At 45.5% G+C, this 23,905-nt stretch overlaps 1 protein-coding gene across 2 annotated transcripts in view; it reads right to left on the bottom strand.

Annotated features, from left to right (window-relative positions):
* The window catches only part of TNR (tenascin R), a 540,529-nt gene that overhangs the window by 374,479 nt on the left and 142,145 nt on the right, over positions 1-23,905 (bottom strand). The window lies entirely within an intron of this gene.

The raw sequence follows: 23,905 nt of genomic DNA, 5'->3' as shown, positions 1-23,905 counted from the left end.
AATTTCTAATACAAGTCGTGTTGCAACTGCGATGGCACCCTACTTAGTGGGCCCAGCGTAGCCCCACCTCCTCAGCAGCACAAATGTGCTTCACAGTGCCTTGAAGCAGTGTGGACACCTCTCTCTTCAGGGGCAGAACCACCACTGGGCAAATGAGTTCAAAGGACCCGGGCTGCTGCCCCTCCGGGGCCGTGTCTAGTGGCCCCAGACACACACCCCGTGTCTGGCGTCAGATGCAGGGGGTGATTTTGCTCCCAAACAGGGCTGTGCAACCCTGTTTGGGAGGTAAATTGGCCCGTGCTGCATTGGCAGCGTGGCTGCAGTGACTCTCCGTGCCCTTTAAAGGCAGGGAGAGGCACTCCTGGCCATGCTGCCTATGCTGCGTAGGTGGGTTTCACTTCCAAACGGGGCCACGCAGCCCCATTCGGGAGCCAAACCATGCCCCGCATCTGATGTCAGATGCGGGGGCGTGGCTAAATGCTCCCTGAGTCTGACATCAGATACAGGGGTGGGGCTAGGGGGGCCATGGCGGCGGCTGAACCCGGGCCACTGTTGGCCTCCCTCCCCTGAATCTATGGTTGTCCGCGCATAGTATGTCAGCCTATATATCGAGGCACTGGGCACGTAAAATGCTTTATAAATCATGATCAAACTAAGCAGAAGTACTTGACATAACCCGGAAGATCTCCCACAGATTCTCAAAATATTTACTGGAAAATTACTACAGCTGATATTAAACTTCCCTTCAAAATGAAATGAAGTTCCTAAATGTAAGTTTAAAAATGTAAGTTGAGTAAGTTATTTAAAATACTCAAACACTGGAAAAGGAAAAGAAAGGAAAGGTTGTGCCGTTGAATCAGTGTCGACTCCTGGCGACCACAGAGCCATGTGGTTACATGACTTTTTAAAAATCCTGTCTGTGTGTGCACGCAAAAATCTGAACTGTCCTACCTACAAAACCCCAACACTCGGCTGAAATAAATCAGTTTGAAAGTTGCAGCTCAGACTTGGGTTTAATGGGTACCTTTGGGCAAATCAGTTGCTCAGAATCAGCAGTTCCCAAACTGTAAAATAGAAATGATAATGATTCACCTTTGAGGTTTATGATGAGGGTGATCTGTTAAGGGCCACAGTGTATAAATCTGTATTGTAAAACTACTGTGGAATAATCATCTTGAACAATGCACCTGGGAAATACTTGCCTACAATGAAAAATCCATCATAGGCAATAAAAGACATCTCTGTACTAAGGAAAGATGTAGCTGAGCTGGGCAGATGAAGTAGTCAAGTCTTGAGGTGGGAGACTGCTTCACTTCAGACTGCATGGTCCAAATACTCCCCATGTGGTGGGGGGAATCCTCCTTGAAAGCAGAAGACTATCACTTTAGGGGGCATTGTTCTAGCATAGCCCTTTCCCTGTTGTGCTACATTTCTACTTACAAGGAAATCCCTCCTGCCCAAGGATAGCAATCACAAATATGATTCATTCATCTGCAGTCTAAAGTAATACTATACATTCCTTTTTACCACCTCTTCCCCTCTGCATTCTTCTGAATATAATGACATGGTCTCAGATTTCATCAGATTTCTATAATCTTGACAAAGAACTTGCAACTAGTGAAATGTCTGGGAATCTCAGTCTAGATAAACATAATATGGTAAGTAGATTGTGCCATTTCAGACTGCAAGAGGAGGATTTTAGGACTGAATGCCTTCCCCTGGGGAAAAGGAATTCTGTGTATAGACTGCTGGCATGTCCAAAAGAAGGCTAGTCTACAATCATTCTCCCTATCACCTGGTTTACTGTGTGTAGGGAACTTTGTCAATGGTGGGGGCATATTCAGTCATGTGCAGGGGTGTAAGTACTATTGGGCAAGGGGGAGACAGTTGTCTCCCGGCCTGGCACCCCAAAAGGCCCCCCAGAGGCAAGTCACATGACCCCGACTCCCCAGTGCCCACCACTGGGCTTTCTGAGGTATTCATTCCTTCTGGATGGTATTCCTTTGTGGCATGCTCTCTCCCTCCCCTCCTTTCATCATCTCCCTTTTGCCTCAGCTCTCATTGGCTGGCGGGAGGACGCGTGAACGTGATGCATCGGAGCCCTCTGCACGTGGAAGAGTTCAGAAGGGCACATCAGCTGGCCGGCAGGTGAGCAAGCAAGAGATTGCTGAGGGACTCCCACGCCCGCCAGTTTATCGAGGCTGCTGTGCTGTTCCTGGCTTCCCGCCTTGGTGCTTTTTTCTGGACTGCTTTGTAGGCAGGGAGGGTGGCTGCTGTGTGTTTGTGCTGACTCACTGAGAGGAGAGACATGGAGCCTGACCCTGATTCCTTAGGTTAGTCTTGGTTGGTTGGAGCAAAACAAGGCTGATCCCGGCAATGCCGCTGATAGGGCTGGTAGCCTCGGCTGCGATTGGCGAGAGGTTCCTGAGGTTCTGATTGGTGCCAGTTAATTGGCGGGGGTGGTGGGGGGGATGGGACACTATTATGTCCATCAAACTTTTATTGGGCAGTTAAGCGTGAGCCACTTCTCTTTCTGTTCACCCTCACCTCACAACTCTACTTTCTTCACGCACACACCCCATTGCCTGTCCTGCAAACAGAAGGGAGGAGGCGATTCCCTTGAGCTAGGGTGCCTTTTTTTAGGTGCACGGTGCACCCCCATATTTTTTTCTTCCCCAGCACCCTCCTCCTCCCCTCGTAAGGGCGCCAGGGAATCTGAGGATCCTTGCCCAGCCCTTTTAGCCCGTGTAAGGAAGCAACCATCATGTATAGTTTCCATTTACTTCAGTGGATACAGTCCTTCACACAGACCTGATCTGTTTTCAGTCGGGAGTGAAAATCATTTAGCTGCTCAGCACTATATGTAATAAGACACTCAAGGCATCCGGAGCTTTTTGGATCTGTCTCTTGCATGAAGCTGTGTTGGAAGTGTTGGATTATCTTTGTGCAGTTTGGAAATCAGCATGTTTTCCTCTAACTGCTCATGTATCCTCTGTTGGGTCCTTTCTTATACTCCAGCTCTGTTGGTTTGTTTGTGGCTTGATAGAATAGTAAAAACAGAGAGTGAGGGGGGCTGAACTTGAAGAAGTAAAGTTTATAAGAAAAAACAGATGACAGATTTCTGAAAATGGAGCCAAGAACTGTTAGGATGGTGAATATGCAAAGCCATACAGTACTTTCCTCATAGGTAAATTCTATCTTACACAGAGAAATCAGATAACTTTTCAGTTCCCAACAGGTATATAAAGTATGTACTTCATAAAACTAAAGTGTATGTGTGTGTTTTGCTCTTGCAAACAACTGTCTTAATTCACCTCTTTTCTTTGTAGCCAGTTTGGAATAATAACAGTGATAACAGTTTGGAATAATATTTGTCTTTGATTCTGCTGTATTGGTTGGTTCTGCTGTTATTTACGCCTTGTAACTAGTTAGGATAGTTAGCAGAGACATCAGGCCAGGAGAAGGAGGGAAAGCAATGAGGGGCCCATTTTAAAATCTCGTCTCCAGGCCCACTCCAACCTTGCTACAGCCCTGGTCATGTGGTTCCACTCCTGCAATCTGAAGCTGCACATTTCAGGAACAGTCCAGGGTTTTCTGTTTAGAGATCTCCGAGTCTATAGTGGCACTGCTGAAGATACAGCAAGGAGGCCTAGTGGTGTGATCCACTTTTACCCTCTGCACATGTAGACTTCTATACACTGCTTAAATCCATGCATTTAAAGGGTTCATTCTAAGCCTCTATAGCCTTAAACTTTAATAACCTTGTACTCCTATTTTTTTTTAAATTGGAGAGCTGGTCTTGTGGTAGCAAGCATGACTTGTCCCTATAGCTAAGCAGGGTCTGCCCTGGTTGCATTTGAATGGGAGACTTGAAGTGTGTTCACTGTAAGATATTCCCCTCAGGGGATGGAGCCGCTCTGGGAAGAGCAGAAGGTTTCAAGTTCCCTCCCTGGCATCTCCAAGAAAGGGCTGAGAGAGATTCCTGCCTGCAACCTTGGAGAAGCCGCTACCAGTCTGTGAAGACAATACTGAGCTAGATGGACCTATGGTCTGACTCGGTATATGGCAGCTTCCTATGTCCCTATGACTGTATATCCACCTGCATTCCTGTATTCATATTTTGAATTTATATTACTTTGCCAATTAGTGCAGCTAGGAATGGATAAATTCACTTAAAACATATGCATTAATCACCCACCTGAAGCAGGGAGCTTGGGAAGATGCACTGCATGGGACTGGAATGTACTTGGCTGCTGGTCAAGTGCATTGGTCTCACACAGGCTACTGATAAGGGGGGCCAACAACCGCTTTCTTGGTGCTGCTTATGAGAGTTGTAACAGTTCAAGAAAGACACACAGACACCCCAGTAATCTGGAGCTTCAGCATAGACTGAGACCCAGGAAGGTGATATGCACCAACTGGCGTTACAGGGGCCGTGTCCTTTTTGTCATCACTGGAGCTCCCCGATGAAAAAGACCACGGCAGATCAGGGACGAATGCTTTATTTTTTGTTCTGCAATCCTCTCTACAATATTATTCAGCTTTGTCTAATAAAACGTCTTTGGCATTTACACTGGTCTAAGCTTATTGCCTTCGAATCCCAGAACCCGTTGGACACCAGCTGGCCACCAGTGACAATACAGAGTTATCATTTCTCAGTTATCAAGATTTGAGAATGACCCAGCTACAGAGTCTCTAGCCCTGACAACCAGCTTCTCTGTTCCCGGGAATTGTACTGCAATGCAGAAAGTTGCAAATTTTGGTTCAGAATATCTGGAGTCAGACAATGTGCCATTTAGGTAATAGCAGGGTTGCTTTTCAATTTACTTCCTGAAATGATTTTGATTATGAGTGTCTTGGGCTCCAACGACATGTTACATGGAGTTCCATAATGCCTTCTTCCACAATTTGCTTTTTGAGGATTTTTTTTTTTAAAACCCAGAGCAGCCTAGGGCACTTTCCATCAGAGCAGAAGAGAGGCTTACATCCTTTTCCAGTTTAAAACCATCCTCCCTCAAGCTGCTTTTTCACCTGTGGGTGTATGTGTGCATGCCTGGTGGGCAGCAATATCAGGCAAGAAAGAGAAAAAGACCCGTAACTGGGTTCATCCATAACCAATTGATTTATGCAAGAGCCCAAGGCAATAAATTTTCAAATTATATTATCAAATAGAATAATCCTAGTAAAATATAATATAAGCAGACCAACAATGAATTAATAAATATGATTATTTAGTAATTCATTGTTGGACTGTTTATATTATATTTTACTAGGATCATTCTATTTGACAATATAATTTGAAAATGTATTGCCTTGGGTTCTTGCATAAATTAATCAGGCATATCAGGCCCCCATAGCTTCCCGGTGTCTTTTCCCCTGTGAGAGAAAGAGCAAATTGGGAGGGGCAATTGTGAGCTGGAGAAGGACTAGACTAGAGAGGACTAGACCTAAGCAGTCTTCCTGCCTGGCCGCCTTCTGCCCAGATATAGTATGCTCCAGTCTTCTCTGGATTAAGAAGAGGGGGGAAATACCACAGTGGGGGTGGGGTAGGATGGGGATAGAGGAACTCCACTGAAGTTGTCATTTGAACCTTACAGAATAAATAACCTTTTTTGACTGAAAACCTACAGAACTTGGTGGGAAATGTTATGAGCATATTCACTGCCCCAGCATAATTGTTTACTACTACATACAAGTTGTAATACTACTTCAGTATCCTAAAAGAAAATTGTATGCTTTGCCTTTGTTCAGCCAGGAGTCCACAGGGAGTGGCCTTAACAGAGGAAGCTGCCTTATATCCAGTCAGACCACTGGTCCATCTAGCTCAGCTTTGTCTACACCAGACCTGTTCAATTTAGGCTCCCCCCCAACTGTTTTTGGACTACAACTCACATAATCCCCAGCCACAGTAGCCAATAGCCAAGGATTATGGGAGTTGTAGGCCAACATCTGCAGGAGGGCTGAAGTTAAGCAGGCCTGGTCTACAATGACTGGCAGCGGCTCTCTCAAGTTTCAGGCCAGAATATTTCCCAGTTCTGGCTGGAGATGCCAGAGACTGAACCTGGGACTTTTACACACAGCAAGTTTTACCACGAGTTTACGGGGAGGCTTTACTACAAACTCGAAGTTGTCCCCCCTGAAATGACACAAATAGTGGTTCTTTTAAACCCAGGATATAAATCGGGCTACACTCTAACATGCAGTGGAAAACCCAAATTGTGAGTGAACTGCTCCCCAATAACTCGCAGGAACTTCGGGGTAAATCTGGCCGATATGTGAACGCACCCCCTCCATTCCAGAGGAGATGCGAGTTAAAGGGCTTCAAAAGCCCCATGTGAAAAGGTTCCTGGATGTAAGGAAAGGTTCCATCTGCATGTAAGGCAGATCTTCTACCTCTGAGTGATGGTCCCATCTCTTTATTTTAGAGAACACCTGCTGTGCAGAACTGTTTTTCCTAAGATTCTCTATGTGCCAAATTCTACAAGTAATTATTATGTTGTGCAAAATTTGAATGCCTGGGTTTTCTTAATTTTTTAAAGATAAGAAAGCAGGTCTGCTGGCCTTCACAGTTGTGGAGATACCATAAAAACAGTCAGGCGGTGCCTGCAGAAGGTCATGTGTTCAGATGGCAAAGCTTCCTTACCCTTGATGTCCCTCTCCTGGCCTCTTTTCATTTTCCTCTGTCTGATTCTCCTGCTCAGGGGTGCTCTTACCCCTGGACTTTGGGGATGACGTCCAGGGCCTCCACAGCCCCTGCCCCCCCCCAATCCTCTTTAGTATGTCCCGTGTGGTGTGGTCTCCCAGCCGAGCAAGATGGTGCTTAATTTGCAGGGGAGGGGGGACTCCAAAAGCCTTTAGGTCCAGGCTCCAAAATTACTTAGGTGCACCTCTGCTCCTGCTGCCCCTTATTCCACCACCACTTCCAATTTTGCAAATCGCACACACATAATACGGTGAGAAAATGGAACAAATTTGTGTGGAATTTGCAGACATTGCATTTATTTGCAAAACTTATTGTAAATTAGGATGTGGGCGTACGTCTAGCTGTTCTCTGTGTGTATGTTTATTTCCTCCTTATATAGGAAGTATAAGGAGGAAAACACACAATGGCTTACTTCACTGCTAGTAAGATTGCCTCTGATTCCACCTGCTTACAATAAGGAGTACCGGAAGGGGGGACTGGGAGGTAGCTAATGCTCAGATGTTTTATTGGCCAGCAAACAGCCATAGGTGTAGAGGAGTCAGAGGAGATGAACTGCATCTCTACTTAAACAATGAAAACATCAATAATGCCCTGTTAGCTAAACACTTAGTTGGTATTTCTGCCTTTTTTCTTTGCTTCTATCGTACAGTATAGGGTAACTGTCTGCTTTGATTAAGTTGCTGAAACTGTACCTGGTTTCCCTTTTTCACCCCCACAGGGCATTTGCCATGCTTTCTTCCTCTACCAAGCAAAACATTTCCTGCAGGCCAATCCTATACATGGAATGGAAATAAGTTCGATTGCATTCACTAGGCTTAGTTCCAAATAAGTGTGCAAAGGACCAAGACTTGGAAAAGAATATCCTCCAATGCATTTAATATGTAGAAGGCCTGGTAGAGATTATAAATGCTTCTCTGAGGGAGGGCAGGATGCCTCCTTGTCTTATAGAGGCAATTATTAGATCATTTCTGAAGAGGCCTACCTTAGATCCCTCAGAGTTGAGCAACTAGAGGCCTGTCTCCAACCTTCCATGGCTGGGCAAGGTAATTGAGAGGGTGGGTGGTACCCCACCTCCCAGATCCAGGCAGCCTTGGAGGAAACTGATTATCTAGACCCATTTCAGTCTGGCTTTCAGGCGGGCTGTGGGGTGGAGACTTTCCAATTGGGAATTGACAGAGGAAGTGTGACTCTGTTGGTCCTTTTGGACCTCTTGGCAGCTTTCGATACAATCAGCCATAGTATCCTTCTGAAGCACCTGAGGGGGTTAGGAGTGGGAGGCACTGCTTTGTGGCGATTCCACTCCTATCTCTCGGGCAGGTTCCAGATGGTGTCTCTTGGAAACTATTGTTCTTCAAAATCTGAACCTTTATATGGTGTCCCTCAGGGCTCCGTATGGTCTCCAAAGTTGTTTAACATCTACATGAAACCCCTGAGAGAGATCATCAGGAAATTTGGTGCAGGATGCTATCAGTGTGCCGATGACACCCAAATCTATTTCTCCATGTCAACATCATCGAGAGAGGGCATAACCTCCCTAAATGCCTGCCTTGATGCGGTAATGGGCTGGATGAGGGATAACAAACGGAGACTGAATCCAGATAAGACAGAGGTACTCATTGTGAGGGGTCAAAACTTGGGAGATGAGTTTGATCTGCCTGTTCTTGAGGGGGGTCACACTTTCCCAGAAGGAACAGGTACGCAGTCTGGGGGTGCTTCAGGATCCAAACCTCTCCCTGGTGTCCCAGGTTGAGGCAGTGGCCAGAAGTGCCTTCTATCAGCTTCAGCTGATATGCCAGCTGCGTCTATCTCTTGAGATAAATGACCTCATAACAGTGGTACATATGCTGGTAAGCTCCAGACTGGATTACTGCAATGTGCTCTATGTGGGACTGCCCCTGTATGTAGTCCAGAAACTACAGTTGGTCCAGAATGCGGCAGCCAGGTTGGTCTCTGGGTCATCTCAAAGAGACCATGTTATTTCCATATTGAAAAAGATAAACTGGCTGCCGATATGTTTCCGGGCAAAATACAAGGTGCTGGTTATAACCTATAAAGCCCTAAATGGCTTGGATCCTGGATATTTAGGAGAACATCTTCTTCATCATGAACCCCACCACCAATTGAGATCACCAGGAGAGGTCCGTCTGCAGTTGCCACCGGCTCGTCCGGTGGCTACTTGGGGATGGGCCTTCTCTGCTGCTGCCCCAAAGCTTTGGAACACACTCCCTGCTGAAATAAGAACCTCCCCATCTCTGACAACTTTAAAAAGTATTTAAAGATGCATCTGTTCACCCAGGCTTTTAATTAAATATTTTTTTAATAGTTTTGTTTTAAAATATTGTTTTAAAATTTTAAATTGTTGTAATGCTTTAACTTTTTCTTTGTCATTTATTTTGTTTTAACTAATCTTTTAACTTTTTCTGTTATTAATTTTGCTTTGTTGTAAACTGCCCAGAGACTCAAGTTTTGGGTGGTATAAACATATGTTAAATAAATAAATAATTTTAATAGATGGATAGGATAATTCTCCAAAATATTATCTTCAATCTATATATTTAAAAGCCTTAGGATGTATGTTGCACATCCCATGGTACATGGCACATCTCGCGAGAGTTGTCCAGAGGAGAGAGAAGGCACAGTAGGGCTGAGCAGCAGATGGAGGGGTGGCTTCTGAGGAGGAGGAGGAAGGAGAGCCGAGGAGGAGGTGGCACCACGGCAACAAGGAAGAAAGAAGAAGATAAACCGAGCATCGGCCTCCATTCCCCTGCCGAGTCTCCTGCAAGGAGGATGGCCGGGGTGGAAGAGTGCACTGAGGGCCATCCATCAGGCCGGGAGAGAAACCCCAGCTTGGCCGTTCTCCTCATGAGGAGACTTGACATGGCGACAGAGGCTGGCCCTCGGTGCACTCTCCTGTCCAAATTGGCCACCCTCCTTTCAAGGAGACTCGGCAGAGCGACACAATGGAGCCCAGCGGTAAGAGCTAACCTAGGCCACCGTGATGCCACTCTCCCTAGGAAGGGGAGGGGAGGGGGAGGCTGAGGGATAGGGGACGCGGGGGGAGAGAGAGAGAGAGAGAGAGAGAGTTGTGGGGAGAGAGAGTGCTAGAGAGAGAGTTGTGGGGGGAGCGAGCAACAGAGAGTTGTGGGAGGGAGTTGTGTGGGGAGCACGAGAGTTTGCGGGGGGGAGTGAGGAAGGTTTCGCCACCTGGAAGGCAGGGCAGGGAAGTAGATTGTCCGGGGAGGGGTGAGAGACAGAGACCTAGGGCTCAGATGTACTGTGCAGGGTCAGCTATTCCAATTAATGAAGTGGAAAGTATTCTTTCCTAGTCTACAAATTTCACATACTGTCCCTTTCCTTTCTTTGCATTTCCACTCACAATAGCAGGTCATGTTATTTTAAAAAAGGACACCCCCCCCCCCCACAAAAACACACACAAAAAAACCAGTTCCTGAATTGCATTAAAACTTATCTTTGCTACCTGCAAATGGGGCCCATTCGAATCAACTCTAAGACCAACATAGTGTCATTCTGAGGGGGTTTCCAGAGGCAGGAAGTGGGAAATGCTGAATGCCAATGGATGAGATGTGCCTCAAGATTCTGAAGGCCACCACAAAATACTGCTGAAATGGGCCTTCCATATTTGCTGCCTGAAAATTTGGTAGAGAAACTAAGAGGGGCATTTCAGATCAGTTCTAAGTTCCATCTTTGTCTGCCTTTAATGTAAAATGCAACCCAGTGTGAGGCTATGCAGATAAAGTTGCGGGACTATGGGAACAGAGCAGGCATCATTCTCAGTTACCAAATCAACAAGCTACAGTATGAGGGGGAGACAAAATGTGTCTCTTATCCCAGACACTGAGGTGACCTGGAGGCTTTACAGACAGGGTTTTTATTTTGAATTCACTCCGGATTCGAGTGGATTTACCCCAAAGTCCCTATGGGCTATCAGAGACCAGGACAGACAGGAGTTTGTTTTCCCCCGAATGGAGGTTGCGCATTCTGCCTTAGTCCGAAGTATGTCCAGCATAGATAGATAGACATTTTATTTATGACTCATGGTCAGCTTAAAAAACATTTTTTTAAAGGTAGAAAAAAGAAATCCTACAAAAGGTTAACACTTGCTAGAAAATAATAAAACATCAGTCATTCAGTACCAATCAAAGACTTAACTAGCAATTGCTAACAATAAATATAAATATAAACTAAAAATTCAGGAAAAGCATACGCATGAAATAAAAAACTGATGTAACCACATAGCATTAGAGCCAAACCTCGGCACCTTATATGTAATGGATGGAGATTGATCTGCCAAAGGATAAGAGACACAAAAAGAGACATGTCCAGTGTAAAAAAACCCCTCGAGTTTCAGAGGCTTTTGAGAGAGAGAAATGAGGCTTCGGTTATGCCCCACAGTTTCTCTGTTATGTGTGGGGTGGTCATGCCGGTAAATCAGCATTTTTCAAGACTCGATGAAGGGGAGTTTGACAGCTGTTTGGGGTATGGTTTGCTCTAAGAGATTTGCAATCATGAGCGCTGTGGGATTGGGAGGTATTGTTGCAGATTGGTGATACTCTGTGGAGGGAGTCCAGAAAGGGAGGGAGAAATTCCTGAGTTAAACACAAGCACAAACTGCAAAATGTGTGTCTTACTATGTTTTACATAGGCTTTAGATATGCAGAATGGCTGTAACCTGAGCCCCTTTTTTGTCTGAGCTGATTCCATTAGGTGTGTGTATGGCGGCGGGGGGGGGGGGGGAATGAGGTGATGAAGGCAGTCACTCACAAACAGGGGCGTAGCAAGGTTGGAGTGGGCCCAGAGACAAGATTTTAAAATGCCCCCCCCCGAAGCTCAGCTCATGAAGTAAAGAAATCTTAAATGAGGCTGAATAAATGAGAGCCAGTGTGGTGTAGTGGTTAGAGTGCTGGACTAGGACCGGGGAGACCCGAGTTCAAATCCCCATTCAGCCATGAGACTTGCTGAGTGACTCTGGGCCAGTCACTTCTCTCTCAGCCTAACCTACTTCACAGGGTTGTTGTGAGGAGAAACTCAAGTATGTAGTACACCGCTCTGGGCTCCTTGGAGGAAGAGCGGTATATAAATGTAAAAATAAAAATAAAATAAAAATAGTGGTAACAAAAAGCACAGTAAAATATCTGTCTGTCTGTCTTGTCTGTCTGTCTGTCTCACCTATGTGCCACAATAGAACATCATCCTAAATTATTTTTTTAAAGGTTTTGTAAATTGTGGGCGATGCAAGTCATTTAATGGTACTAGAGAAAGACATGCTGTTCTGGTAGCTCCAGGTCTTAACACTCGCATCAGTTTTGGAGAATGATTACAACTGAAGGAAGCCTGGGCGGGTGCGTGGTGGGGGAGTCAGTCATGTGACTTGCCTCTGGGGCCCCCCCAAGGCAGTGGGCCCCCAGACAACTGTCTCCCCTTGCCCTATTATAGTTACGCCCCTGCTCACAAAGGCAAGGGTTAAGCATCCTGCTGTTTGATCCAGCTTGGCAACTCATCATGTCGTCCTTCCGCTCTTAGCTGTCAAACTTAAAACAACAACCACACTTTCTTGCCTCTTCTTCTGTGGTGTGATTTGTGATTGGTTGGAGGAAAACCCTCCTGTGCGTAGGTGGAAACCTGTGTGTAGGTGAGAACACACAGGAAAAAGATCTGCCAGGGAGTGCAGGGAGGAGTTGACAGCTATGTGAACTGTCAAATTAATCCCCCAAATTAAACATCTTGTGAATCTGCTGTGAAGTAGATTCGCTCTTTAGATACCCCGGGGAATAAAGGCATGTGTGAATAACTCCCTGGTATAGTCAACAAGAGTGCCCCAACTATACTCCAATGTGGAAAGGCAAAATGCAGGGACACATCTTTAGGAGAAGGGCAAGTCCTACTACTAGGGAGTAGCACACCACCCAGAGTCATGGGTTCCCTAGAATTAAAACATGAGCCTTTCCCTCTCCCACTGCACTCACAATGATGAACATGTTGCTAGTTGTTATATAAACATCTCCTAATGTAACACAATCCCTTTGAAAGCCTGAAAGAGAGATGTACACGTTCACTGCCTCTGCACGCTGCAGAAAACACTGGCTATTTGCTTATTGCTAATAGCACAGTGTTGCAATTGTTCTACTGCTGCAGGGGTCCTGAAAGAAAATGACAGTCCTGGTCTTATGAAGATTGTGTAGGTAGCTAGAAGTTCACAATGCTAGTATTTCACAAACTATCTCCAGACAGAGCTTTGGAGAAAAGCTTTCCTAGAAGCCAGGAAGCCTTTTAATGCTTCACCTTTTACTTATTTACTATCTGGGCCAGGCACAGAGCATCTGCACCTCTAGTCCCCCCGACAACGGTTTTCTTCGCCTGCCTGCCACTGCCATTTCCAACCCCCTGCCCGCCTGCCGCCGTTTTCTCCCAGCCTGCCCGCCCGCCCCCCGCCGCAGCCATTTTGTTTCCTGCCTGTCCACTGGCGCCGGCGCTTTCCTCTTCACCTGTTGGCAGCTCGCTTGAAAACTCTTGCAAGAGCTGCCACACATGAAATTAGCGACAGGTACGCCTTAGAGAAATATATAGATATAGATAGTTAGATATAGATATGACAAGGAAGTGAACAGAGGCTAAATGCAAGGAAAAGAGGTCTCTGCCACTGTCCAGAGACTAGTCTATATTTCTAAAGGGGTTTTATTATTTATTTGATTGATTGATTTCTATACTGCCCTTTCAGAAATGGCTCAAGGTGGTTTACACAGAGAAATAACAAACAAATAAAATGGATCCCTGTCCCCAAAGGGCTCGCAATCTAAAAAGAAACATGATAGACACCAGCAACAGTCACTGGAGGTACTGTGCTGGGGGTGGATAGGGCCAGTTACTTCCCCCCTGCTAAATAAAGAGAATCACCACGTTAAAAAGATGCCTCTTTGCCAAGTTAGTAGGGGTAATTATCTTTACTATCTTAATTCTTACTCCGCAGGTAATTTCATACTCTGCACTTTTGGTCCCCAAAGTTTTCCCCTAAAAGAGCATACAAACAGAACAAAAAAAAAGAATAAAACTCTAAAGCAAAAAAGAATATATAATAATAAAATCATATACAATGCATTTAAGAAGCAGAAAAATACGTTTAAAACTGGCATCATAATACAAGCAAAATAATAATACATTTTAAAAAAACCCTCAGGGGAAGAGATTTTCAGCATCCAACAAGCCAGCTCAGCCATGATGGATCTCACAAGTTGGGAAGGGCAAGGATCAAGCATGCATGGGGTAGGCCCTGTTCCATGAAACTTGTCCACATTCTCAGGCTGAACAAACCGAAAGGTATGACTATCACAAGAATGCAGCATGGACACTATTGATACATATCTTGAATGTTTCTCTCTCTCCTTGAGTAAAGTTACTCTAGATTGCCAAGTACATTGATGGCACTATGTACATAGCAATGCTCACACAGTTCATTGTTTCGCTTCCCTCCTTGCTCCATTTCCACTTTTTCTCAATCTCGATTTTGTTTTTTTCTTTCACTTCCATCTTTTCTCCCTTATCCTTTTCTCTTCTTCAACATTATGTGGTCTTCTTGCTCCCACTTCTTATCTCTCTCAGTCCTGCTTTTCACGCTCTGCTCTCCCCTCTCCCAGTTTGTTTACATTGCTAAAATACTTGTCCAAGCCAGCCATGTTTTCTCGATAAACACATTTTCATTGATGAAAGCAAGTCCTCAGGAGCAGCAGATACCTTCCTCTGGGGATCAATAATAACTCAGAATCTCTCCCCCTGCCCCACAATCGTTCCCCTTGAGCACAGCCTGAGAAGTGTGCTTGAAATTGCAAGGATCACATGTCTGGTCCAGTATCATACTCTTTCCCTAAAGATGGCTGAACAACAGGAAAATGCCCATGGCTGATACAAAAGAATCCAAGCACTCACTTTGGAGATTAATGAGAGAACAATCCAACAGGAGAGGTAATTCATTCTCTAATGGGTCAGTACAGGCAATGCTTTTTCTGGAAAGACAAGCTGGGAAAAGGAGGATATGTGTCCAAGCCAAGAACTTCATGCACATGGAAGCAGACACAGCAGGGGCAGATATTATCTATGGACAAAGTGGGTGGCGTTCACCTTAAAGTCAGCCATGTTGTCTCCGCCTCCATTTTGTGTGCCTACTGCCTCCCCCTGTTGTTCCCTGCTGCTCTTGCTTGCAGAATGCTGCTGCTTTGAGCATTGTGAGGTGGGCAACAGTAGCACCAATCTCAAAAAACAAATGAAAAGCTCCAGGTCTTTTAAAATATTAATATTAATAAGGCAGGAGCCAATAAGCATGTTCACTTTTGTTTTTGCAAAGTGGGTGGTCCTAGGACCACCCTATGAACTAGTCCCACCCAGAGAGGGACTAGACTGATTGGCTCCTCAGGCAACCAATCAGAGTGCCGAGAAGGTAGGGATATCTTTTTCTTTTAGCTACTCAGAAGAATCCAATCACCATTATGGTTAGGGAGCAGGTAGGCTGGCTAGCTGGCTGTTGGCAAGTCTGGTCTTTTTCTGGCTTCTTTGTGTTTGGAGGGGAGACATGCCGGTGCTGTGCTTAAAAACTGTCGCTGGTCCATGCACATCCCTACTCCCTTGTTCTCTGATCTGATCTATGTACAAAGCATTATGTCCCATTTCCAAAATGACATGCTATAAAACATTGGAAAGAACATCAAACTGTATGACTTGACTAATTAGATTAGAAACTGGCACAAGAAGCCAGAATGTTATTTTAGGGCATATGCATGGATTTCTGAGTCCAAACTGATTTTAAGATAATTGCAAGAGTGGCTTTCCATGTGGGTGTGGTGTAGAGAAGGAATTGATTCTGTTGGAAGGATATTAATTTTAAAAATCAATTTGCTATGCAGACAGCTAATCAGGTTTTTCTCTGGATTGTGACTAGTATCTGTAACATTAATATGTCCTCTTGCGGTTATGGTTCATTGGGCAAGGATTAAGGAAGTGATCTCTCTCTTTTTTTAAAAAAATTTGTTTGCTAGGGTGGACACCAAGGCTAAGTGGTCGGCACCCAAGTGGGCAGAGAGTGGCACCCAGCTGTTCAACAGGCATGGAGTAGGGATTGGGGAGCATCTTTGCTTCCCATGGTGTCCTCTAAATTACAGGAGATGGTTTATAGCTGCAGCAAGCATCCTTGAAAAACCTGTGGGGTTTTTCTATTATTTATGTATGCATTTTTTAAATAGGCAGGCAGAGCTGCCCTTGTAACTTCAGAATGCATTTCTTCTCCACTGTTGTAGCTGGTCTCTGCTTTTCCTGTGGCTTATATTTACTTTTACATGTCTAGCCTGTGCTTCCTCCAAGAAGCCCAGAATGGTGCACATGGTTACCTAACCTTTATCCTTCTAACATCCCTAAAAGGAAGGTTATGCTGAAGGATAAGTGACAGTCCCAGAGTAGGGTTGCCAGCATTGAGTTGGGCAAAATTGGGACACAAAATCAGGACAAGGAGTCTTTGTGGTGGGCCACCTAGGGGCAGGACTTGGCGCCAGGCGCCAAAGGCGTGCACCTACTGGTGGTGGTTGTGCAGTGCTGGGGATGACGGCAAGACGGAGAGAGCTCCACATCCACACCCACCTGTCAAACCACGACAGCAGGTGGATCACAGCGGGTGGCAGGCAGCCAAGTGTGCTGGAAGCAGGGGGCAGGCTGGCAGACTCAGAGAGCGGCGAGGGAGCTCCTCCCTCGGTCTGGCGTTCCTCCTAAATGAGGCAGAGCAGGCCAGTTTCAGCTTTTAAAAAGCCTTTAAAGATGCATCTGTTCATCCAGGATTTTAATTAAATGTTGTTTTAATAGTTTTAACCCTGTTTGAAAATATTGTTTTAAAATGTTTAAATTGTGGTAATGTTTTAACTTTTATTGCTATTATTTTGTTTTAACTAATGTTAACTTTTCTGTTATCATTTATTTTGTTTTAACTAATGTCGTAACTTTTTCTGTTTATTTTGCTTCGTTGTAAACCGCCCAGAGATGCAAGTTTTGGGCAGTATAAAAATATATTTAGAAACAACAACAAAAACACATAGCAGTCGTCTACCTAGCTCCTCTTGCGCCCGTCTTCCCCTGCTGATCATGACCAAGGAAAGGAAGTGCTCCAAGAAAATAGGGTTTTTGCCAACTCTAACTGAAGCTGTTCCTGGAGATTCCACCCCCACCAGTATTCCCCACCCACCCCCAGCAACAATTTTCACACAATCAAGCCATTAACATCTCCACGCTTGCTCTGAATATTTACTTGGAGATTTATGCTGATTCCTGAAGGCCAGTCCTGGAAGCAGCCCTACAAGAAACTAGTGAGACAAAAAAAAAAATAGTCCCCTCCATCTTCAGTCTCTGTAGAAGTATCGCCTTTTATCAACTCTTTGCTATTGTTGCCTGGTAATAAGGTCACATAACCCTCAGCTTCCTTGGGTAGCCAGTTACACATGAGGAATGTGGACATAAAACACTCCAGCCCTGGTCCTGGCCTGAGGTTGCCACCTGTTCATAATTTATATGGACTGTTCATATTTCAGGAGCTCTGTCTAAAACAATAAGCAAATGTATTGTGCATGGAACTCTGTGTGTGTGTGTGTGTGTGTGTGTGTGTGCAGGCAGGAAGAATGGTTGAACCTAAGCAAACTTCAGTCATCTCTGACTTCAGTTTTTATAAACATGTGTTCATGGAGAAAAAAGAATTCGGCAGGTTACAAAGAATAGTATCGAAGTAGTATTTTAAAACTGTAAATCATTTGGCTAGGGATCTGCAAAGCCTCCCCCTTTATTTAGTTTTCTTCTTTTCTACCTCATGACCTTGGATATCCACAGAAACTTCATGGAGTGTCTCAGATATCCTTGTTTTAGGAACTATGGACATAAATCAAATGCACACGTGCCGATGTTGCATTCTTCTCCACGTTACACCCAGCTGCCCCAGAGTCCCACCTGAGCTGCACTACAGTTACACACCAAGAGGATTCGGATGGCTTCTGCTCTCACACATCAGAGACCACCCTGCTTCCCTGAACAGATGCCAGTGCCATAAGCCAGCTGAACCCTCCAATGCTTAGCTACACCAGCAACAAAATCCCGTTATGGCTAAATGGCCCATTCAGGCCCAGTGTTCCAAACCCTCTAAATCTTGTTAGGCTTGGCTAAAGCGTCCTGGAATTTCCTCAGCATTCTAAGCATTCCCTGGGACTCGTCAAATCCACACACACACCCCGCCAATGTCACACAAGTGGAGGACCTCACCCCCGCCCCAGTCCATTAAAGCACTCAGAACGAAGGAGCAAACGCATTTCTATAACAAGTGATTTAGCTGCAAATCCTCAATCAATAAAGAGAAATTTAAAGGGATTAAGCCTTTTCAGCCTCTGCTGCAAATGAAATCGTCCCATGGGGCTCTTTGCCAGAGCCCTTTGTATGTCATGCTACTGACCCCTCCCTGTGACTTGCTCTCAAAACCTCTTCAACACCAGTTTTATTTTTAAGTCTGCATGTACACACAACTGAAATCCAGAACTTCTGAACAAGACTGTGCTCTAGAGATCACGCCTTGCAGCAGGAATGACTCCAAGGGGAGGCAAGAGGTACCGGGTGCCAGTGGTCCTCCTCTCAAAAATATCCCCCACTCCTCCTCTGCCCCGCCCATCCACAAGACTGTAGATTTACAGCAAAGTGTCAGATAATGCAGTAGGGGTGTGTGCAGACCGTACCGCAGTCCTTGGGTTAGTCTGAATTTGGACCGAATTTGGACCCACCAGCAGTGCACTGCTAGCACTCATCTGGCCTCCACACATGCATGGAGGCCCCGGTGAGTAGTCAGCAACACCATGCTGACCACTCAAATGGCCTCTGCTCATACGTAGAGGCCAGGTGAGTGCCAGTGCCATGCCATCACATGCTGGCTGCTGGGGGAGGAGGAGCACCACTGCAGCAGGGATCTGCCGTGAGCGGCGGTTATGTCAATAAGGATGTGCTTGTTTCTTTTTAAAGGTGTCAGTGCAACTAGGTAGGTCGGAGACTCCTCCAGCCTCCCAGAAGCCAGGCAGTGGTTCCTGTAACAGATATTCCCAGATGCTGTCGACTACAATTCCTATCACCCCCAGCTGCAATGGCTTTTTGCTGGGATGATGGGAGTTGTAGTCGACAACATCTGGGAATCCCTGTTACAGGGAATATTGGAGCCAGGCCAACCTCTTACTGTATTTACCTGAATCCAAGCCTAGTTTCCCTCCAGGTTTTTGTTATTAGAAATTGAGAGGTTGTCTTAAATTTAGAGTCCTGCCCCTGTATTTAACCTCTACTTTTTAAGAGGGTGGTCTTAAATTCAGAGTCATCTTTGATTCAGGCAAATATGGTAGCTTCCGTGTGGGCCAGGAAATGGAATGGGTGAGACCATGTATGTGGTGTGTGTGGGGGGTGCAGGGTCATCTCCCCTGCAGATTTCAGCTGCCCTGTTTCTGACCTCTCTCCCCCTCCAGTCTTTCCTGCCACATGGACAGGAAGAGAAAACTAGCCTGGAAAGCAGATGGGAAGCTTTGACCTAATTTAAACAAAACTAGCATTTTCTAAGAGGAGTCTGGCCCATTTTCTGAATAAGTTTGGAAATGTCAAGTAGGGATATGCCCGAAACACAGTCTCAAGCATGGTTCAAGTATTCTGAGGGAAATTTTAAAGGGAACTTTAAGAAAACAGAGAGCAGGTGCTGGCCTGTTCTCCACCACCCCTTCCAGCTTCCTGCTGGGGTAGTGCATGTCCCCAAAAGCCCCGCGTACCATCAGCACACGCATGGCATCTGTATCTGCATGGGCCAGCATGGTGTTGCTGACCACGCAAATGGCACCCACATGTGCAGATGCCATGTGCAATACCTGGACATACTTGACACCCCTAATGTCAAGTATGCTCCATTAATAAGATAAACTAACATTAGTTACCTCACCTCACCTCTGTAAGTATTTGATGGATATCAAAACTGTCATTCCCCAAATAATACTCTTTGCTACCCTTTTGCTCCCCCAAACTAGTTGTTGTAGAGTTGTCCTTGTCATGCAGTGAAATAACTATCTGAATAATCTTTAAATTTTCTCTCCCTCTCAGAGCCCCCACCTTCTGATCCTCCCAGCCTCAGAAACTTGTCTTGCCCACTTACCCTTGAGTCTTACCATGTTGCTATTTAATGTCAGGTTGGTGCATAATAAAACATCTCTTATTCATGATCACAGAGAAGGGTGCTGACCTGGCTTGTATTAATGAGACCTGAATAAATGAACTGGGAGGAGTTTTCCTCAGCTGTGACTACCAGAGTTTTCAGTGCAGCACCAACACAGAGTTGAGGGTTGAGGAGAGGAGGATTTGCTGTAGTCTATAAGAATACCATCTTCCTCTCCACGACTCCCACCCATCTATCTATCTATCTATCTATCTATCTATCTATCTATCTATCTATCTCACATTTTATATCCCGCTCTTCCTCCAAGGAGCAGACCAAAGGGGTGTACTTAGTGTTCTCCTCACAACAACCCTGTGAAGTAGGTTAGGCTGAGAGAGAAGTGACTGGCCCAGAGTCACCCAGCAAGTCTCATGGCTGAATGGGGATTTGAACTGGGGTCTCCCTGGTCCTAGTCCAGCACTCTAACCACTACACCATGCTGGCTCTTGAGCTGTGGTTCTGAGTGCTTGGGATACCACATGATCTGGTCATGTGGGACAGTCTGGGAATTCTGTTCTGTTAACCAAACACCCCACGGCCTAACAGTCTCCTTGTCTAAGCTGAAGATGGTAGGTTTGTTGTCCAGGGGCACATCAACATTTACACTGAGGCCATTTTGTAAAGGGTGGCTCTGACTTTGTAGCTGCCATGGCTAATGTCAGCCCAATGCATATGGTGAGTCACGTTCTGGACTTGGTGTTCTCAACTGGGCAGAAAGATGGTGGTCTGAATGTGAGAGATTTCACTTTGACCCCCTTGTCATGGTCAATCCACTTCCTGTTGTGATTTAGACTTGCAGCAGCCACTGCCCTTTGCAGGGGTGGTAGACCTGTTATGGTTTCTCACCCTGGACACGGATGGAATATAAGGGATTCCTGAGTGCCCTTGGAGAGTCCTCCTGACAAAGCCTGAATTGCTCTGTGGGATGCAGAGATTATTCAGGTAACACACACAATAGCTCTTAAGTACCCTCTCCCACTATGCAGAACCCAGTTGGCTTCTGGTTTGCCAGAGAGCTCGATGAAGGAAGTATGGAGGCAACTGGAATGCATGGCACAAAACCCAATGTGACTCTTACTGCATGCAGGTAAGGGGCAGCAGTGAAGAAGCAGTACTTCTCTCGCCACCATCAGATCCTTGGCAGGTGTGATCCTGTGAAACTTTCCCAAGTGGTCCCCGGCTTTCTTCAAGTTAACCTGCAGGGTGATGTGAAGGAACCCTTGAGAGCATGCTGCGACCTGTTTGATAAGCTCACCCATGACTCGATAGGGTGCCATGGAAATGGGTGCCATGGAAACAGTGAGGCTGTTCTCACAAGCAGCCATGAGCAGGGCAAGGCAGCCAAGCCCTCTCTTGGCTACTCATGAGAAGCAGCAGGAGGCAAGTGACTGCTGCCACAGCAGCAAACCCACTTGCAGAGCCCTCCTGCAAAATGAGTAGGTGCTCTCTTAACCTCATTTTCTTGGTTGTCTGTCAGCTCCGGCTGCTTTCAGCCGGAGGGAGGAAAGGGATGAGAGACTGTGGGGTCTCTTGTCGGCATCGGGAGAATCCTCACAATGCACTACGCATGCGTGCAGTGCATTAGGGGAGTTTCCTGACCGTCCGTGCTACCAGCAGCTATTGGCAATCGTGTGGGATTCGCCCGCCCAGGAAGAGAAGAGGGATCATCTGCCGGGCGGTAAGTGCTGGCAGACTTCCTCCCTGCTTTCTTTCGAGTCCTTTCTCACTGATCGTGTGAAAGGGCTCAGTATGTTCTAGCTTCTAACATGTCATCCTGCTTTCCTTCCATTTCTTTAACAAATGGATGAGAAGATTTCCCGGTCCTTGGGACTGAGCACAAGCAACACATCTATCAATGATATATGCAGTTATGGAAAAATTTCATTCCAACAACTGCCTAGTTGTTTGTTTCCCAGGGATGTGCAAATTGCCTGAGAATTTTCACTAATCCTAGCAAATATATATATATATTTGGTGCTCTTGAAATTCCTTGGATGTTTTCATCTGAACAAGAGCCCCCAAATTAACGGCAACATTTCATTTTGACAGAATTTGATCTCATGGGCTACTGCTGGAACAGCATCTCAGAACATTTTAAAATCTGAACAAAGTTTGAATTTTGTATTTTGGGGGTTTGTTGCTGTTAATTTGACCCTAACATTTGACATTCAAAATTAGACATCAACACTGAAAGGGCGGTTTTGAGTGGTTAAATAACAGAATCATCTGGCAGGTACTTTAATCAAACTTGAAATGTTGTGAGATTAAGTTCCTACCAGTTCCTAGTTGCTAACAATTTTTACCCAAAGTGAAAGATATTGATTTGTACTGCATGCCAGGTGTCAGATATTTGAAAATGTTGAGTGCTGCATGTCTGATCAGATGCTTACATGCCAGGTGTCAGATACCACTGTGTAACATTGAGAGCCAGAGTGCTGCTGTCATCATTAGAATCCTGGATAAGTACCAGGGATTTAAAATCCTCATTCACCCCAAAAGCTCAGTAGGTGACTTTGGGCCACTCATTCTCTTCTAGCCTAACCTACCTCCTAGGGATGTTGTGGGGAGAAAAAGGAGTGGTGGGGGCAGGAGGAGTGGAGACAACCAGTATGCTGCTCTGATCTCCTTGAAGGAAGAATGGGATGAAAAATGTAATAAGAAATAAATGTGCAGTCTGCCAAATACTGAATGCTGCTGCATGTCAGATGCTGTTGCCTACTATTAAAAAATAGTTGGGCATCAGATGCTCAGTGCCATATATTTGCCAAATATTTGCACACAGAGAGAAATATGGAAAATATGAACATAGGAAGCAGCCTTATACTGAGTCAGACTATTGGTCATCTAGGTCAGCACTGCCTACACTGACTGGCAGCGGCTCTTCAAGGTTTCACACAGGAGTGTTTCCCAGCCCTACCTGGAGATGCCAGGGATTCAACCTGGGACTTTGCATTGCAAAGCCCATGCTCTAATCACTGAGCTACAGCCCCATTCCCTAAAAGATTCACCATCACAATTTGCAGAGGAGAATTGGGCTGTCGATTTAGTTATACAGTAGTAGCAACTTTACCATTATTCCATTTGCCACCATGGCACAATCACTTCTTCCATACCCACACTCAATGCTCATCGCAGTGCCCACACTCCATGCCAGTCCTTCATGCTGCCAGCTTGCTCAGTCACTTATGTGGGCATTTATGTGGGATTCTTGGCATCCCTCCCAGGCAAGCAGCACCCAAAGAGGTTCTGCTGAAGCCCATTGTCAGGGTTCCTAGTTTAGCTCTTTCTCAGCAAGGGAATGGGTTTGGAGTCGCAATCCTTTGTCCATCATGTAGACCCGACACCCATGACACATGATCCAGAAAGAGCAAAACAATATTTAGATGGCTCTGAGTGACTGACGAGGGTAAGATTTCTACCAGTGGCCTGCTGCTGATCGTCTCTCCATCGCATTTTTGATCTATTGATTCAGACTGATTGCCTTAGGCACAGCCGTTTCAATAAATCAGCCCATTCAGGAGACATACAAAAAAGAGCTTTTGGTTCCTGCTGAGGGCTGAGAAAGAAATGAGCAGCATTGGCATGAAGGCTACGCTCCTAGAATGCGTGAAGAATAGCAGCTCTGCATAAATGTCGCTCTACATAAGGAGCTCTACACAAATGGATAAGTGTCTGTTCTTCTCTACCCCACCATATTTCATTTGCCCCATTTCATTTGCCCCACTTTTGGTTTATTTTGGGTTGCCAAGTATGAAAAAAATTGTTTTTTGTTTTTAGTCCATCCTGCCTCAAATGCCATCATAGGTGAAAACGGTTTACTATCTGCCCATATCAATACAAAATGTTATAATAAATGAATAGGTGCTTTTTATTATCTTGTATTACCCAACCCCTGCTAACTGGGCAAAGAGGCACCTTTTTAACGTGGTGATTCTCTTTATTTAGCA

This window comes from Hemicordylus capensis, chromosome 4 (genome assembly GCF_027244095.1).
Source record: "Hemicordylus capensis ecotype Gifberg chromosome 4, rHemCap1.1.pri, whole genome shotgun sequence".
Lineage (NCBI taxonomy): Eukaryota > Metazoa > Chordata > Lepidosauria > Squamata > Cordylidae > Hemicordylus > Hemicordylus capensis.
The sequence above is the reverse complement of the archived record's forward strand: the minus strand, read 5'-3'. Positions and strand labels throughout refer to the sequence as shown.